The following is a 16,854-nucleotide window of genomic DNA, read 5'->3' as shown; positions in this document are numbered from 1 at the left end:
GGGAAAACAGGTTCCTCTGGAATTGACTGACACATCTGGGGGACTCTTGGAATGGTGTCACGACCCTGGAGTTCCTCTCGCCTTTCCTGTGGAGAGCGCCTCCTCTTGAGATGCGACGGGAACGCCGGGAATTCTTTCCCTACGAAACAGGGAAAGGATCCCTCATCTCGAGCTAGGAGGCGGAAACGGGGCTCCCCTGGATGTGTGCGGGACCCCACGTGCTTCCTCTCGAATGGAGACGGGCATGTCGGGGAACTTCTTGAGTTGCAGCAAGGGTGTGAAGGACCCTTTGGAAGTTCCAGTGGTTAGACGTGATTAGCCTCGAGAAGCCTCAGCGGAAATGGGCCTCATCTCGCCTGGAGGGCAAAACCGCCTGGATTTTCTCGAGTTGCGGCAGGTGCTCTCGACTTACGAAGGGGACCTCAGGGACCCGCTCTGGTGGCCTCAGGAAAGGCCAGTCCCCATGCGAGTTCCTCGGGGGCCTCTCGGGATTCCTCTCCCGTCGATGCCGGGGCCTAAGACCTTGTGTGGAGTCGGGGCCGGAACCTGAGGATTCCTCTCCAGTGCTGACATGGATCTTGGGGTACTTCTGGAGTCTCCCCAGGGGAGTCAGTCCTCGTCTCGAATGCGGGCATGCACTTGCGCTTTCCTCCAGAGCGGTAGCAGCAGTGTCACGCAGTCCGCCGCGTGGATCAAAGGATCTATGGTTTTCCCTCGAGTCTTTCCCACGAGGCTTTCCCACGAGGCTTTCCCACAGGGCTGTCCCACGTGCACACGTGGTGGGAGTCGATCCGCGGCTTGAACGTCAAGGCAGTGCAGGGAAAACAGGTTCCTCTGGAATGGACTGACACATCTGGGGGACTCTTGGAATGGCGGCATGACCCTGGAGTTCCTCTCGCCTTTCCTGTGGAGAGCACCTCCTCTTGAGATGCGACGGGAACGCCAGGAATTCTTTTCCTACGATACAGGGAAAGGATCCCTCATCTCGAGCTAGGAGGCGGAAACGGGGCTCCCCTGGATGTGGGCGGGACCCCACGTGCTTCCTATCGAGTGGAGACGGGTATGTCGGGGAACTTCTTGAGTTGCAGCAATGGTGTGAAGGACCCTTTGGAAGTTCCAGTGGTTAGATGTGATTGGCCTCGAGAAGCCTCAGCGGAAATGGGCCTCATCTCGCCTGGAGGGCAAAACCTCCTGGATTTTCTCGAGTTGCGGCAGGTTCTCTCGACTTACGACGGGGACCTCAGGGACCCGCTCTGGTGGCCTCAGGAAAGGCCAGTCCCCATGCGAGTTCCTCGGGGGCCTCTCGGTATTCCTCTCCCGTCGATGCCGGGGCCTAAGTCCTTGTGTGGAGTCGGGGCCGGAACCTGAGGATTCCTCTCCAGTGCTGACATGGTGTTGGGGTACTTCTGGAGTCTCCCCAGGGGAGTCAGTCCTCGTCTCGAATGCGGGCATGCACTTGCGCTTTCCTCCAGAGCGGTAGCAGCAGTGTCACGCAGTCCGTCGCGTGGATCAAAGGATCTATGGTTTTCCCTCGAGTCTTTCCCACGAGGCTTTCCCACGAGGCTTTCCCACAGGGCTGTCCCACGTGCACACGTGGTTGGAGTCGATCCTCGGCTTGAACGTTAAGGCAGTGCAGGGAAAACAGTTTCCTCTGGAATGGACTGACACATCTGGGTGACCCTTGGAATGGTGGCACGACCCTGGAGTTCCTCTCGCCTTTCCTGTGGAGAGCGCCTCCTCTTGAGATGCGACGGGAACGCCGGGAATTCTTTCCCTACGAAACAGGGAAAGGATCCCTCATCTCGAGCTAGGAGGCGGAAACGGGTCTCCCCTGGATGTGTGCGGGACACCACGTGCTTCCTCTCGAGTGCAGACGGGTATGTCGGGGAACTTCTTGAGTTGCAGCAAGGGTGTGAAGGACCCTTTGGAAGGTCCAGTGGTTAGATGTGATTGGCCTCGAGAAGCCTCAGCGGAAATGGGCCTCATCTCGCCTGGAGGGCAAAACCTCCTGGATTTTCTCCAGTTGCGGCAGGTGCTCTCGACTTACGACGGGGACCTCAGGGACCCGCTCTGGTGGCCTCAGGAAAGGCCAGTCCCCATGCGAGTTCCTCGGGGGCCTCTCGGGATTCCTCTCCCGTCGATGCCGGGGCCTAAGACCTTGTGTGGAGTCGGGGTCGGAACCTGAGGATTCCTCTCCAGTGCTGACATGGATCTTGGGGTACTTCTGGAGTCTCCCCAGGGGAGTCAGTCCTCGTCTCGAATGCGGGCATGCACTTGCGCTTTCCTCCAGAGCGGTAGCAGCAGTGTCACTCAGTCCGCCGCGTGGATCAAAGGATCTATGGTTTTCCCTCGAGTCTTTCCCACGAGGCTTTCACACGAGGCTTTCCCACAGGGCTGTCTCACGTGCACACGTGGTGGGAGTCGATCCTCGGCTTGAACGTCAAGGCAGTGCAGGGAAAAAAGGTTCCTCTGGAATGGACTGACACATCTGTGGGACTCTTGGAATGGTGTCACGACCCTGGAGTTCCTCTCGCCTTTCCTGTGGAGAGCGCCTCCTCTTGAGATGCGACGGGAACGCCGGGAATTCTTTCCCTACGAAACAGGGAAAGGATCCCTCATCTCGAGCTAGGAGGCGGAAACGGGGCTCCCCTGGATGTGTGCGGGACCCCACGTGCTTCCTCTCGAGTGGAGACGGGTATGTCGGGGAACTTCTTGAGTTGCAGCAATGGTGTGAAGGACCCTTTGGAAGTTCCAGTGGTTAGATGTGATTGGCCTCGAGAAGCCTCAGCGGAAATGGGCCTCATCTCGCCTGGAGGGCAAAACCTCCTGGATTTTCTCGAGTTGCGGCAGGTGCTCTCGACTTACGACGGGGACCTCAGGGACCCGCTCTGGTGGCCTCAGGAAAGTTCAGTCCCCATGCGAGTTCCTCGGGGGCCTCTCGGGATTCCTCTCCCGTCGATGCCGGGGCCTAAGACCTTGTGTGGAGTCGGGGCCGGAACCTGAGGATTCCTCTCCAGTGCTGACATGGATCTTGGGGTACTTCTGGAGTCTCCCCAGGGGAGTCAGTCCTCGTCTCGAATGCGGGCATGCACTTGCGCTTTCCTCCAGAGCGGTAGCAGCAGTGTCACGCAGTCCGCCACATGGATCAAAGGATCTATGGTTTTCCCTCGAGTCTTTCCCACGAGGCTTTCCCACGAGGCTTTCCCACAGGGCTGTCCCACGTGCACACGTGGTGGGAGTCGATCCTCGGCTTGAACGTCAAGGCAGTTCAGGGAAAACAGGTTCCTCTGGAATTGACTGACACATCTGGGGGACTCTTGGAATGGTGTCACGACCCTGGAGTTCCTCTCGCCTTTCCTGTGGAGAGCGCCTCCTCTTGAGATGCGACGGGAACGCCGGGAATTCTTTCCCTACGAAACAGGGAAAGGATCCCTCATCTCGAGCTAGGAGGCGGAAACGGGGCTCCCCTGGATGTGTGCGGGACCCCACGTGCTTCCTATCGAGTGGAGACGGGCATGTCGGGGAACTTCTTGAGTTGCAGCAAGGGTGTGAAGGACCCTTTGGAAGTTCCAGTGGTTAGACGTGATTAGCCTCGAGAAGCCTCAGCGGAAATGGGCCTCATCTCGCCTGGAGGGCAAAACCGCCTGGATTTTCTCGAGTTGCGGCAGGTGCTCTCGACTTACGACGGGGACCTCAGGGACCCGCTCTGGTGGCCTCAGGGAAGGCCAGTCCCCATGCGAGTTCCTCGGGGGCCTCTCGGGATTCCTCTCCCGTCGATGCCGGGGCCTAAGACCTTGTGTGGAGTCGGGGCCGGAACCTGAGGATTCCTCTCCAGTGCTGACATGGATCTTGGGGTACTTCTGGAGTCTCCCCAGGGGAGTCAGTCCTCGTCTCGAATGCGGGCATGCACTTGCGCTTTCCTCCAGAGCGGTAGCAGCAGTGTCACGCAGTCCGCCGCGTGGATCAAAGGATCTATGGTTTTCCCTCGAGTCTTTCCCACGAGGCTTTCCCACGAGGCTTTCCCACAGGGATGTCCCGCGTGCACACGTGGTGGGAGTCGATCCTCGGCTTGAACGTCAAGGCAGTGCAGGGAAAACAGGTTCCTCTGGAATGGACTGACACATCTGGGGGACTCTTGAAATGGTGTCACGACCCTGGAGTTCCTCTCGCCTTTCCTGTGGAGAGCGCCTCCTCTTGAGATGCGACGGGAACGCCGGGAATTCTTTCCCTACGAAACAGGGAAAGGATCCCTCATCTCGAGCTAGGAGGCGGAAACGGGGCTCCCCTGGATGTGTGCGGGACCCCACGTGCTTCCTATCGAGTGGAGACGGGTATGTCGGGGAACTTCTTGAGTTGCAGCAATGGTGTGAAGGACCCTTTGGAAGTTCCAGTGGTTAGATGTGATTGGCCTCGAGAAGCCTCAGCGGAAATGGGCCTCATCTCGCCTGGAGGGCAAAACCTCCTGGATTTTCTCGAGTTGCGGCAGGTGCTCTCGACTTACGCCGGGGACCTCAGGGACCCGCTCTGGTGGCCTCAGGAAAGGCCAGTCCCCATGCGAGTTCCTCGGGGGCCTCTCGGGATTCCTCTCCCGTCGATGCCGGGGCCTAAGACCTTGTGTGGAGTCGGGGCCGGAACCTGAGGATTCCTCTCCAGTGCTGACATGGATCTTGGGGTACTTCTGGAGTCTCCCCAGGGGAGTCAGTCCTCGTCTCGAATGCGGGCATGCACTTGCGCTTTCCTCCAGAGCGGTAGCAGCAGTGTCACGCAGTCCGCCGCGTGGATCAAAAGATCTATGGTTTTCCCTCGAGTCTTTCCCACGAGGCTTTCCCACGTGGCTTTCCCACAGGGCTGTCCCACGTGCACACGTGGTGGGAGTCGATCCTCGGCTTGAACGTCAAGGCAGTGCAGGGAAAACAGGTTCCTCTGGAATGGACTGACACATCTTGGGGACTCTTGGAATGGTGGCACGACCCTGGAGTTCCCCTCAACTTTCCTGTTTAGAGCGCCTCCTCTTGAGATGCGACGGGAACGCCGGGAATTCTTTCCCTACGAAACAGGGAAAGGATCCCTCATCTCGAGCTAGGAGGCGGAAACGGGGCTCCCTTGGATGTGTGCGGGACCCCACGTGCTTCCTCTCGAGTGGAGACGGGCATGTCGGGGAACTTCTTGAGTTGCAGCAATGGTGTGAAGGACCCTTTGGAAGTTCCAGTGGTTAGATGTGATTGGCCTCGAGAAACCTCAGCGGAAATGGGCCTCATCTCGCCTGGAGGACAAAACCTCCTGGATTTTCTCGAGTTGCGGCAGGTGCTATCGACTTACGACGGGGACCACAGGGAACCGCTCTGGTGGCCTCAGGAAAGGCCAGTCCCCATGCGAGTTCCTCGGGGGCCTCTCGGGATTCCTCTCCCGTCGATGCCGGGGCCTAAGACCTTGTGTGGAGTCGGGGCCGGAACCTGAGGATTCCTCTCCAGTGCTGACATGGATCTTGGGGTACTTCTGGAGTCTCCCCAGGGGAGTCAGTCCTCGTCTCGAATGCGGGCATGCACTTGCGCTTTCCTCCAGAGCGGTAGCAGCAGTGTCACGCAGTCCGCCGCGTGGATCACAGGATCCTTGGTTTTCCCTCGAGTCTTTCCCACGAGGCTTTCCCACGAGGCTTTCCCACAGGGCTGTCCCACGTGCACACGTGGTGGGAGTCGATCCTCGGCTTGAACGTCAAGGCAGTGCAGGGAAAACAGGTTCCTCTGGAATGGACTGACACATCTGGGGGACTCTTGGAATGGTGGCACGACCCTGGAGTTCCTCTCGCCTTTCCTGTGGAGAGCGCCTCCTCTTGAGATGCGACGGGAACGCCGGGAATTCTTTCCCTACGAAACAGGGAAAGGATCTCTCATCTCGAGCTATTAGGTGGAAACGGGGCTCCCCTGGATGTGTGCGGGTCCTACGTGCTTCCTCTCGAGTGGAGACGGGTATGTCGGGGAACTTCTTGAGTTGCAGCAAGGGTGTGAAGGACCCTTTGGAAGTTCCAGTGGTTAGACCTGATTAGCCTCGAGAAGCCTCAGCGGAAATGGGCCTCATCTCGCCTGGAGGGCAAAACCGCCTGGATTTTCTCGAGTTGCGGCAGGTGCTCTCGACTTACGACGGGGACCTCAGGGACCCGCTCTGGTGGCCTCAGGAAAGGCCAGTCCCCATGCGAGTTCCTCGGGGGCCTCTCGGGATTCCTCTCCCGTCGATGCCGGGGCCTAAGACCTTGTGTGGAGTCGGGGCCGGAACCTGAGGATTCCTCTCCAGTGCTGACATGGATCTTGGGGTACTTCTGGAGTCTCCCCAGGGGAGTCAGTCCTCGTCTCGAATGCGGGCATGCACTTGCGCTTTCCTCCAGAGCGGTAGCAGCAGTGTCACGCCGTCCGCCGCGTGGATCAAAGGATCTATGGTTTTCCCTCGAGTCTTTCCCACGATGCTTTCCCACGAGGCTTTCCCACAGGGCTGTCCCACGTGCACACGTGGTGGGAGTCGATCCTCGGCTTGAACGTCAAGGCAGTGCAGGGAAAACAGGTTCCTCTGGAATGGACTGACACATCTGGGGGACTCTTGGAATGGTGGCATGACCCTGGAGTTCCTCTCGCCTTTCCTGTGGAGAGCGCCTCCTCTTGAGATGCGACGGGAACGCCTGGAATTCTTTTCCTACGAAACAGGGAAAGGATCCCTCATCTCGAGCTAGGAGGCGGAAACGGGGCTCCCCTGGATGTGTGCGGGACCCCACGTGCTTCCTATCGAGTGGAGACGGGTATGTCGGGGAACTTCTTGAGTTGCAGCAATGGTGTGAAGGACCCTTTGGAAGTTCCAGTGGTTAGATGTGATTAGCCTCGAGAAGCCTCAGCGGAAATGAGCCTCATCTCGCCTGGAGGGCAAAACCTCCTGGTTTTTCTCGAGTTGCGGCAGTGCTCTCGACTTACGACGGGGACCTCAGGGACCCGCTCTGGTGGCCTCAGGAAAGGCCAGTCCCCATGCGAGTTCCTCGGGGGCCTCTCGGGATTCCTCTCCCGTCGATGCCGGGGCCTAAGTCCTTGTGTGGAGTCGGGGCCGGAACCTGAGGATTCCTCTCCAGTGCTGACATGGTGTTGGGGTCTTCTGGAGTCTCCCCAGGGGAGTCAGTCCTCGTCTCGAATGCGGGCATGCACTTGCGCTTTCCTCCAGAGCGGTAGCAGCAGTGTCACGCAGTCCGCCGCGTGGATCAAAGGATCTATGGTTTTCCCTCGAGTCTTTCCCACGAGGCTTTCCCACGAGGCTTTCCCACAGGGCTGTCCCACGTGCACACGTGGTGGGAGTCGATCCTCGGCTTGAACGTTAAGACAGTGCAGGGAAAACAGTTTCCTCTGGAATGGACTGACACATCTGGGTGACCCTTGGAATGGTGGCATGACCCTGGAGTTCCTCTCGCCTTTCCTGTGGAGAGCGCCTCCTCTTGAGATGCGACGGGAACGCCGGGAATTCTTTCCCTACGAAACAGGGAAAGGATCCCTCATCTCGAGCTCGGAGGCGGAAACGGGTCTCCCCTGGATGTGTGCGGGACACCTCGTGCTTCCTCTCGAGTGCAGACGGGTGTGTCGGGGAACTTCTTGAGTTGCAGAAAGGGTGTGAAGGACCCTTTGGAAGGTCCAGGGGTTAGATGTGATTAGCCTCGAGAAGCCTCAGCGGAAATGGGCCTCATCTCGCCTGGAGGGCAAAACCTCCTGGATTTTCTCGAGTTGCGGCAGGTGCTCTCGACTTACGACGGGGACCTCAGGGACCCGCTCTGGTGGCCTCAGGAAAGGCCAGTCCCCATGCGTGTTCCTCGGGGGCCACTCGGGATTCCTCTCCCGTCGATGCCGGGGCCTAAGACCTTGTGTGGAGTCACGGCCGGAACCTGAGGATTCCTCTCCAGTGCTGACATGGATCTTGGGGTACTTCTGGAGTCTCCCCATGGGAGTCAGTCCTCGTCTCGAATGCGGGCATGCACTTGCGCTTTCCTCCAGAGCGGTAGCAGCAGTGTCACGCAGTCCGCCGCGTGGATCAAAGGATCTATGGTTTTCCCTCGAGTCTTTCCCACGAGGCTTTCCCACGAGGCTTTCCCACAGGGCTGTCCCACGTGCACACGTGGTGGGAGTCGATCCTCGGCTTGAACGTCAAGGCAGTGCAGGGAAAACAGGTTCCTCTGGAATGGACTGACACATCTGGGGGACTCTTGGAATGGTGTCACGACCCTGGAGTTCCTCTCGCCTTTCCTGTGGAGAGCGCCTCCTCTTGAGATGCGACGGGAACGCCGGGAATTCTTTCCCTACGAAACAGGGAAAGGATCCCTCATCTCGAGCTAGGAGGCGGAAACGGGGCTCCCCTGGATGTGTGCGGGACCCACGTTCTTCCTCTCGAGTGAAGACGGGAATGTCGGGGAACTTCTTGAGTTGCAGCAAGGGTGTCAAGGACCCTTTGGAAGTTCCAGTGGTTAGATGTGATTGGCCTCGAGAAGCCTCAGCGGATATGGGCCTCATCTCGCCTGGAGGGCAAAACCTCCTGGATTTTCTCGAGTTGCGGCAGGTGCTCTCGACTTACGACGGGGACCTCAGGGACCCGCTCTGGTGGCCTCAGGAAAGGCCAGTCCCCATGCGAGTTCCTCGGGGGCCTCTGGGGATTCCTCTCCCGTCGATCCCGGGGCCTAAGTCCTTGTGTGGAGTCGGGGTCGGAACCTGAGGATTCCTCTCCAGTGCTGACATGGATCTTGTGGTAATTCTGGAGTCTCCCCAGGGGAGTCAGTCTTCGTCTCGAATGCGGGCATGCACTTGCGCTTTCCTCAAGAGCGGTAGCAGCAGTGTCACGCAGTCCGCCGCGTGGATCAAAGGATCTATGGTTTTCCCTCGAGTCTTTTCCCCGAGGCTTTCCCACGAGGCTTTCCCACAGGGCTGTCCCACGTTCACACGTGGTGGGAGTCGATCCTTGGCTTGAAAGACAAGGCAGTGCAGGGAAACAGGTTCCTCTGGAATGGACTGACACATCTGGGGGACTCTTGGAATGGTGGCACGACCCTGGAGTTCCTCTCGCCTTTCCTGTGGAGAGCGCCTCCTCTTGAGATGCGACGGGAACGCCGGGAATTCTTTCCCTACGAAACAGGGAAAGGATCCCTCATCTCGAGCTAGGAGGCGGAAACGGGGCTCCCCTGGATGTGTGCGTGACCCCACGTGCTTCCTCTCGAGTGGAGACGGGTATGTCGGGAAACTTCTTGAGTTGCAGCAATGGTGTGAAGGACCCTTTGGAAGTTCCAGTGGTTAGATGTCATTGGCCTCGAGAAGCCTCAGCGGAAATGGGCCTCATCTCGCCTGGAGGGCAAAACCTCCTGGATTTTCTCGAGTTGTGGCAGGTGCTCTCGACTTACGACGGGGACCTCAGGGACCCGCTCTGGTGGCCTCAGGAAAGGCCAGTCCCCATGCGAGTTCCTCGGGGGCCTCTCGGGATTCCTCTCCCGTCGATGCTGGGGCCTAAGACCTTGTGTGGAGTCGGGGCCGGAGCCTGAGGATTCCTGCCAGTGCTGACATGGATCTTGGGGTACTTCTGGAGTCTCCCCAGGGGAGTCAGTCCTCGTCTCGAATGCGGGCATGCACTTGCGTTTTCCTCCAGAGCGGTAGCAGCAGTGTCACGCAGTCCGCCGCGTGGATCAAAGGATCTATGGTTTTCCCTCGAATCTTTCCCACGAGGCTTTCCCACGAGGCTTTCCCACAGGGCTGTCCCACGTGCACACGTGGTGGGAGTCGATCCTCTGCTTGAACGTCAAGGCAGTGTAGGGAAAACAGGTTCCTCTGTAATGGACTGACACATCTGGGGGACTCTTGGAATGGTGGCACGACCCTGGAGTTCCTCTCGCCTTTCCTGTGAAGAGCGCCTCCTCTTGAGATGCGACGGGAACGCCGGGAATTCTTTCCCTACGAAACAGGGAAAGGATCCCTCATCTCGAGCTAGGAGGCGGAAACGGGGCTCCCCTGGATGTGGGCGGGACCCCACGTGCTTCCTCTCGAGTGGAGACGGGTATGTCGGGGAACTTCTTGAGTTGCAGCAATGGTGTGAAGGACCCTTTGGAAGTTCCAGTGGTTAGATGTGATTGGCCTCGAGAAGCCTCAGCGGAAATGGGCCTCATCTCGCCTGGAGGGCAAAACCTCCTGGATTTTCTCGAGTTGCGGCAGGTGCTCTCGACTTACGCCGGGGACCTCAGGGACCCGCTCTGGTGGCCTCAGGAAAGGCCAGTCCCCATGCGAGTTCCTCAGGGGCCTCTCGGGATTCCTCTCCCGTCGATGCCGGGGCCTAAGACCTTGTGTGGAGTCGGGGCCGGAACCTGAGGATTCCTCTCCAGTGCTGACATGGATCTTGGGGTACTTCTGGAGTCTCCCCAGGGGAGTCAGTCCTCGTCTCGAATGCGGGCATGCACTTGCGCTTTCCTCCAGAGCGGTAGCAGCAGTGTCACGCAGTCCGCCGCGTGGATCAAAAGATCTATGGTTTTCCCTCGAGTCTTTCCCACGAGGCTTTCCCACGTGGCTTTCCCACAGGGCTGTCCCACGTGCACACGTGGTGGGAGTCGATCCTCGGCTTGAACGTCAAGGCAGTGCAGGGAAAACAGGTTCCTCTGGAATGGACTGACACATCTTGGGGACTCTTGGAATGGTGGCACGACCCTGGAGTTCCCCTCACCTTTCCTGTTTAGAGCGCCTCCTCTTGAGATGCGACGGGAACGCCGGGAATTCTTTCCCTACGAAACAGGGAAAGGATCCCTCATCTCGAGCTAGGAGGCGGAAACGGGGCTCCCTTGGATGTGTGCGGGACCCCACGTGCTTCCTCTCGAGTGGAGACGGGCATGTCGGGGAACTTCTTGAGTTGCAGCAATGGTGTGAAGGACCCTTTGGAAGTTCCAGTGGTTAGATGTGATTGGCCTCGAGAAACCTCAGCGGAAATGGGCCTCATCTCGCCTGGAGGACAAAACCTCCTGGATTTTCTCGAGTTGCGGCAGGTGCTATCGACTTACGACGGGGACCACAGGGAACCGCTCTGGTGGCCTCAGGAAAGGCCAGTCCCCATGCGAGTTCCTCGGGGGCCTCTCGGGATTCCTCTCCCGTCGATGCCGGGGCCTAAGACCTTGTGTGGAGTCGGGGCCGGAACCTGAGGATTCCTCTCCAGTGCTGACATGGATCTTGGGGTACTTCTGGAGTCTCCCCAGGGGAGTCAGTCCTCGTCTCGAATGCGGGCATGCACTTGCGCTTTCCTCCAGAGCGGTAGCAGCAGTGTCACGCAGTCCGCCGCGTGGATCAAAGGATCCTTGGTTTTCCCTCGAGTCTTTCCCACGAGGCTTTCCCACGAGGCTTTCCCACAGGGCTGTCCCACGTGCACACGTGGTGGGAGTCGATCCTCGGCTTGAACGTCAAGGCAGTGCAGGGAAAACAGGTTCCTCTGGAATGGACTGACACATCTGGGGGACTCTTGGAATGGTGGCACGACCCTGGAGTTCCTCTCGCCTTTCCTGTGGAGAGCGCCTCCTCTTGAGATGCGACGGGAACGCCGGGAATTCTTTCCCTACGAAACAGGGAAAGGATCTCTCATCTCGAGCTATTAGGTGGAAACGGGGCTCCCCTGGATGTGTGCGGGTCCTACGTGCTTCCTCTCGAGTGGAGACGGGTATGTCGGGGAACTTCTTGAGTTGCAGCAAGGGTGTGAAGGACCCTTTGGAAGTTCCAGTGGTTAGACCTGATTAGCCTCGAGAAGCCTCAGCGGAAATGGGCCTCATCTCGCCTGGAGGGCAAAACCTCCTGGATTTTCTCGAGTTGCGGCAGGTGCTCTCGACTTACGACGGGGACCTCAGGGACCCGCTCTGGTGGCCTCAGGAAAGGCCAGTCCCCATGCGAGTTCCTCGGGGGCCTCTCGGGATTCCTCTCCCGTCGATGCCGGGGCCTAAGACCTTGTGTGGAGTCGGGGCCGGAACCTGAGGATTCCTCTCCAGTGCTGACATGGATCTTGGGGTACTTCTGGAGTCTCCCCAGGAGAGTCAGTCCTCGTCTCGAATGCGGGCATGCACTTGCGCTTTCCTCCAGAGCGGTAGCAGCAGTGTCACGCCGTCCGCCGCGTGGATCAAAGGATCTATGGTTTTCCCTCGAGTCTTTCCCACGATGCTTTCCCACGAGGCTTTCCCACAGGGCTGTCCCACGTGCACTCGTGGTGGGAGTCGATCCTCGGCTTGAACGTCAAGGCAGTGCAGGGAAAACAGGTTCCTCTGGAATGGACTGACACATCTGGGGGACTCTTGGAATGGTGGCATGACCCTGGAGTTCCTCTCGCCTTTCCTGTGGAGAGCGCCTCCTCTTGAGATGCGACGGGAACGCCTGGAATTCTTTTCCTACGAAACAGGGAAAGGATCCCTCATCTCGAGCTAGGAGGCGGAAACGGGGCTCCCCTGGATGTGTGCGGGACCCCACGTGCTTCCTATCGAGTGGAGACGGGTATGTCGGGGAACTTCTTGAGTTGCAGCAATGGTGTGAAGGACCCTTTGGAAGTTCCAGTGGTTAGATGTGATTAGCCTCGAGAAGCCTCAGCGGAAATGAGCCTCATCTCGCCTGGAGGGCAAAACCTCCTGGTTTTTCTCGAGTTGCGGCAGTGCTCTCGACTTACGACGGGGACCTCAGGGACCCGCTCTGGTGGCCTCAGGAAAGGCCAGTCCCCATGCGAGTTCCTCGGGGGCCTCTCGGGATTCCTCTCCCGTCGATGCCGGGGCCTAAGTCCTTGTGTGGAGTCGGGGCCGGAACCTGAGGATTCCTCTCCAGTGCTGACATGGTGTTGGGGTCTTCTGGAGTCTCCCCAGGGGAGTCAGTACTCGTCTCGAATGCGGGCATGCACTTGCGCTTTCCTCCAGAGCGGTAGCAGCAGTGTCACGCAGTCCGCCGCGTGGATCAAAGGATCTATGGTTTTCCCTGGAGTCTTTCCCACGAGGCTTTCCCACGAGGCTTTCCCACAGGGCTGTCCCACGTGCACACGTGGTGGGAGTCGATCCTCGGCTTGAACGTTAAGACAGTGCAGGGAAAACAGTTTCCTCTGGAATGGACTGACACATCTGGGTGACCCTTGGAATGGTGGCATGACCCTGGAGTTCCTCTCGCCTTTCCTGTGGAGAGCGCCTCCTCTTGAGATGCGACGGGAACGCCGGGAATTCTTTCCCTACGAAACAGGGAAAGGATCCCTCATCTCGAGCTAGGAGGCGGAAACGGGTCTCCCCTGGATGTGTGCGGGACACCACGTGCTTCCTCTGGAGTGCAGACGGGTATGTCGGGGAACTTCTTGAGTTGCAGCAATGGTGTGAAGGACCCTTTGGAAGGTCCAGGGGTTAGATGTGATTGGCCTCGAGAAGCCTCAGCGGAAATGGGCCTCATCTCGCCTGGAGGGCAAAACCTTCTGGATTTTCTCGAGTTGCGGCAGGTGCTCTCGACTTACGACGGGGACCTCAGGGACCCGCTCTGGTGGCCTCAGGAAAGGCCAGTCCCCATGCGTGTTCCTCGGGGGCCACTCGGGATTCCTCTCCCGTCGATGCCGGGGCCTAAGACCTTGTGTGGAGTCGGGGCCGGAACCTGAGGATTCCTCTCCAGTGCTGACATGGATCTTGGGGTACTTCTGGAGTCTCCCCATGGGAGTCAGTCCTCGTCTCGAATGCGGGCATGCACTTGCGCTTTCCTCCAGAGCGGTAGCAGCAGTGTCACGCAGTCCGCCGCGTGGATCAAAGGATCTACGGTTTTCCCTCGAGTCTTTCCCACGAGGCTTTCCCACGAGGCTTTCCCACAGGGCTGTCCCACGTGCACACGTGGTGGGAGTCGATCCTCGGCTTGAACGTCAAGGCAGTGCAGGGAAAACAGGTTCCTCTGGAATGGACTGACACATCTGGGGGACTCTTGGAATGGTGTCACGACCCTGGAGTTCCTCTCGCCTTTCCTGTGGAGAGCGCCTCCTCTTGAGATGCGACGGGAACGCCGGGAATTCTTTCCCTACGAAACAGGGAAAGGATCCCTCATCTCGAGCTAGGAGGCGGAAACGGGGCTCCCCTGGATGTGTGCGTGACCCCACGTGCTTCCTCTCGAGTGGAGACGGGTATGTCGGGAAACTTCTTGAGTTGCAGCAATGGTGTGAAGGACCCTTTGGAAGTTCCAGTGGTTAGATGTCATTGGCCTCGAGAAGCCTCAGCGGAAATGGGCCTCATCTCGCCTGGAGGGCAAAACCTCCTGGATTTTCTCGAGTTGTGGCAGGTGCTCTCGACTTACGACGGGGACCTCAGGGACCCGCTCTGGTGGCCTCAGGAAAGGCCAGTCCCCATGCGAGTTCCTCGGGGGCCTCTCGGGATTCCTCTCCCGTCGATGCTGGGGCCTAAGACCTTGTGTGGAGTCGGGGCCGGAGCCTGAGGATTCCTGCCAGTGCTGACATGGATCTTGGGGTACTTCTGGAGTCTCCCCAGGGGAGTCAGTCCTCGTCTCGAATGCGGGCATGCACTTGCGTTTTCCTCCAGAGCGGTAGCAGCAGTGTCACGCAGTCCGCCGCGTGGATCAAAGGATCTATGGTTTTCCCTCGAATCTTTCCCACGAGGCTTTCCCACGAGGCTTTCCCACAGGGCTGTCCCACGTGCACACGTGGTGGGAGTCGATCCTCTACTTGAACGTCAAGGCAGTGTAGGGAAAACAGGTTCCTCTGTAATGGACTGACACATCTGGGGGACTCTTGGAATGGTGGCACGACCCTGGAGTTCCTCTCGCCTTTCCTGTGAAGAGCGCCTCCTCTTGAGATGCGACGGGAACGCCGGGAATTCTTTCCCTACGAAACAGGGAAAGGATCCCTCATCTCGAGCTAGGAGGCGGAAACGGGGCTCCCCTGGATGTGTGCGGGACCCCACGTGCTTCCTCTCGAGTGGAGACGGGTATGTCGGGGAACTTCTTGAGTTGCAGCAATGGTGTGAAGGACCCTTTGGAAGTTCCAGTGGTTAGATGTGATTGGCCTCGAGAAGCCTCAGCGGAAATGGGCCTCATCTCGCCTGGAGGGCAAAACCTCCTGGATTTTCTCGAGTTGCGGCAGGTGCTCTCGACTTACGCCGGGGACCTCAGGGACCCGCTCTGGTGGCCTCAGGAAAGGCCAGTCCCCATGCGAGTTCCTCAGGGGCGTCTCGGGATTCCTCTCCCGTCGATGCCGGGGCCTAAGACCTTGTGTGGAGTCGGGGCCGGAACCTGAGGATTCCTCTCCAGTGCTGACATGGATCTTGGGGTACTTCTGGAGTCTCCCCAGGGGAGTCAGTCCTCGTCTCGAATGCGGGCATGCACTTGCGCTTTGTCCAGAACGGTAGCAGCAGTGTCACGCAGTCCGCCCAATGGATCAAAGGATCTATGGTTTTCCCTCGAGTCTTTTCCACGAGGCTTTCCCACGAGGCTTTCCCACAGGGCTGTCCCACGTGCACACGTGGTGGGAGTCGATCCTCGGCTTGAACGTCAAGGCAGTGCAGGGAAAACAGGTTCCTCTGGAATGGACTGACACATCTGGGGGACTCTTGGAATGGTGGCACGACCCTGGAGTTCCTCTCGCCTTTCCTGTGGAGAGCGCCTCCTCTTGAGATGCGACGGGAACGCCGGGAATTCTTTCCCTACGAAACAGGGAAAGGATCCCTCATCTCGAGCAAGGAGGCGGAAACGGGGCTCCCCTGGATGTGTGCGGGACACCACGTGCTTCCTCTCGAGTGCAGACGGGTATGTCGGGGAACTTCTTGAGTTGCAGCAAGGGTGTGAAGGACCCTTTGGAAGTTCCAGTGGTTAGACCTGATTAGCCTCGAGAAGCCTCAGCGGAAATGGGCCTCATCTCGCCTGGAGGGCAAAACCTCCTGGATTTTCTCGAGTTGCGGCAGGTGCTCTCGACTTACGACGGGGACCTCAGGGACCCGCTCTGGTGGCCTCAGGAAAGGCCAGTCCCCATGCGAGTTCCTCGGGGGCCTCTCGGGATTCCTCTCCCGTCGATGCCGGGGCCTAAGACCTTGTGTGGAGTCGGGGCCGGAACCTGAGGATTCCTCTCCAGTGCTGACATGGATCTTGGGGTACTTCTGGAGTCTCCCCAGGAGAGTCAGTCCTCGTCTCGAATGCGGGCATGCACTTGCGCTTTCCTCCAGAGCGGTAGCAGCAGTGTCACGCCGTCCGCCGCGTGGATCAAAGGATCTATGGTTTTCCCTCGAGTCTTTCCCACGATGCTTTCCCACGAGGCTTTCCCACAGGGCTGTCCCACGTGCACACGTGGTGGGAGTCGATCCTCGGCTTGAACGTCAAGGCAGTGCAGGGAAAACAGGTTCCTCTGGAATGGACTGACACATCTGGGGGACTCTTGGAATGGTGGCATGACCCTGGAGTTCCTCTCGCCTTTCCTGTGGAGAGCGCCTCCTCTTGAGATGCGACGGGAACGCCTGGAATTCTTTTCCTACGAAACAGGGAAAGGATCCCTCATCTCGAGCTAGGAGGCGGAAACGGGGCTCCCCTGGATGTGTGCGGGACCCCACGTGCTTCCTATCGAGTGGAGACGGGTATGTCGGGGAACTTCTTGAGTTGCAGCAATGGTGTGAAGGACCCTTTGGAAGTTCCAGTGGTTAGATGTGATTAGCCTCGAGAAGCCTCAGCGGAAATGAGCCTCATCTCGCCTGGAGGGCAAAACCTCCTGGTTTTTCTCGAGTTGCGGCAGTGCTCTCGACTTACGACGGGGACCTCAGGGACCCGCTCTGGTGGCCTCAGGAAAGGCCAGTCCCCATGCGAGTTCCTCGGGGGCCTCTCGGGATTCCTCTCCCGTCGATGC

The sequence above is a fragment of the Ovis canadensis genome, chromosome 18, assembly GCF_042477335.2.
Source record: "Ovis canadensis isolate MfBH-ARS-UI-01 breed Bighorn chromosome 18, ARS-UI_OviCan_v2, whole genome shotgun sequence".
NCBI classification, from domain to species: Eukaryota; Metazoa; Chordata; class Mammalia; order Artiodactyla; family Bovidae; genus Ovis; species Ovis canadensis.
This window is presented reverse-complemented; position numbering follows the sequence as displayed.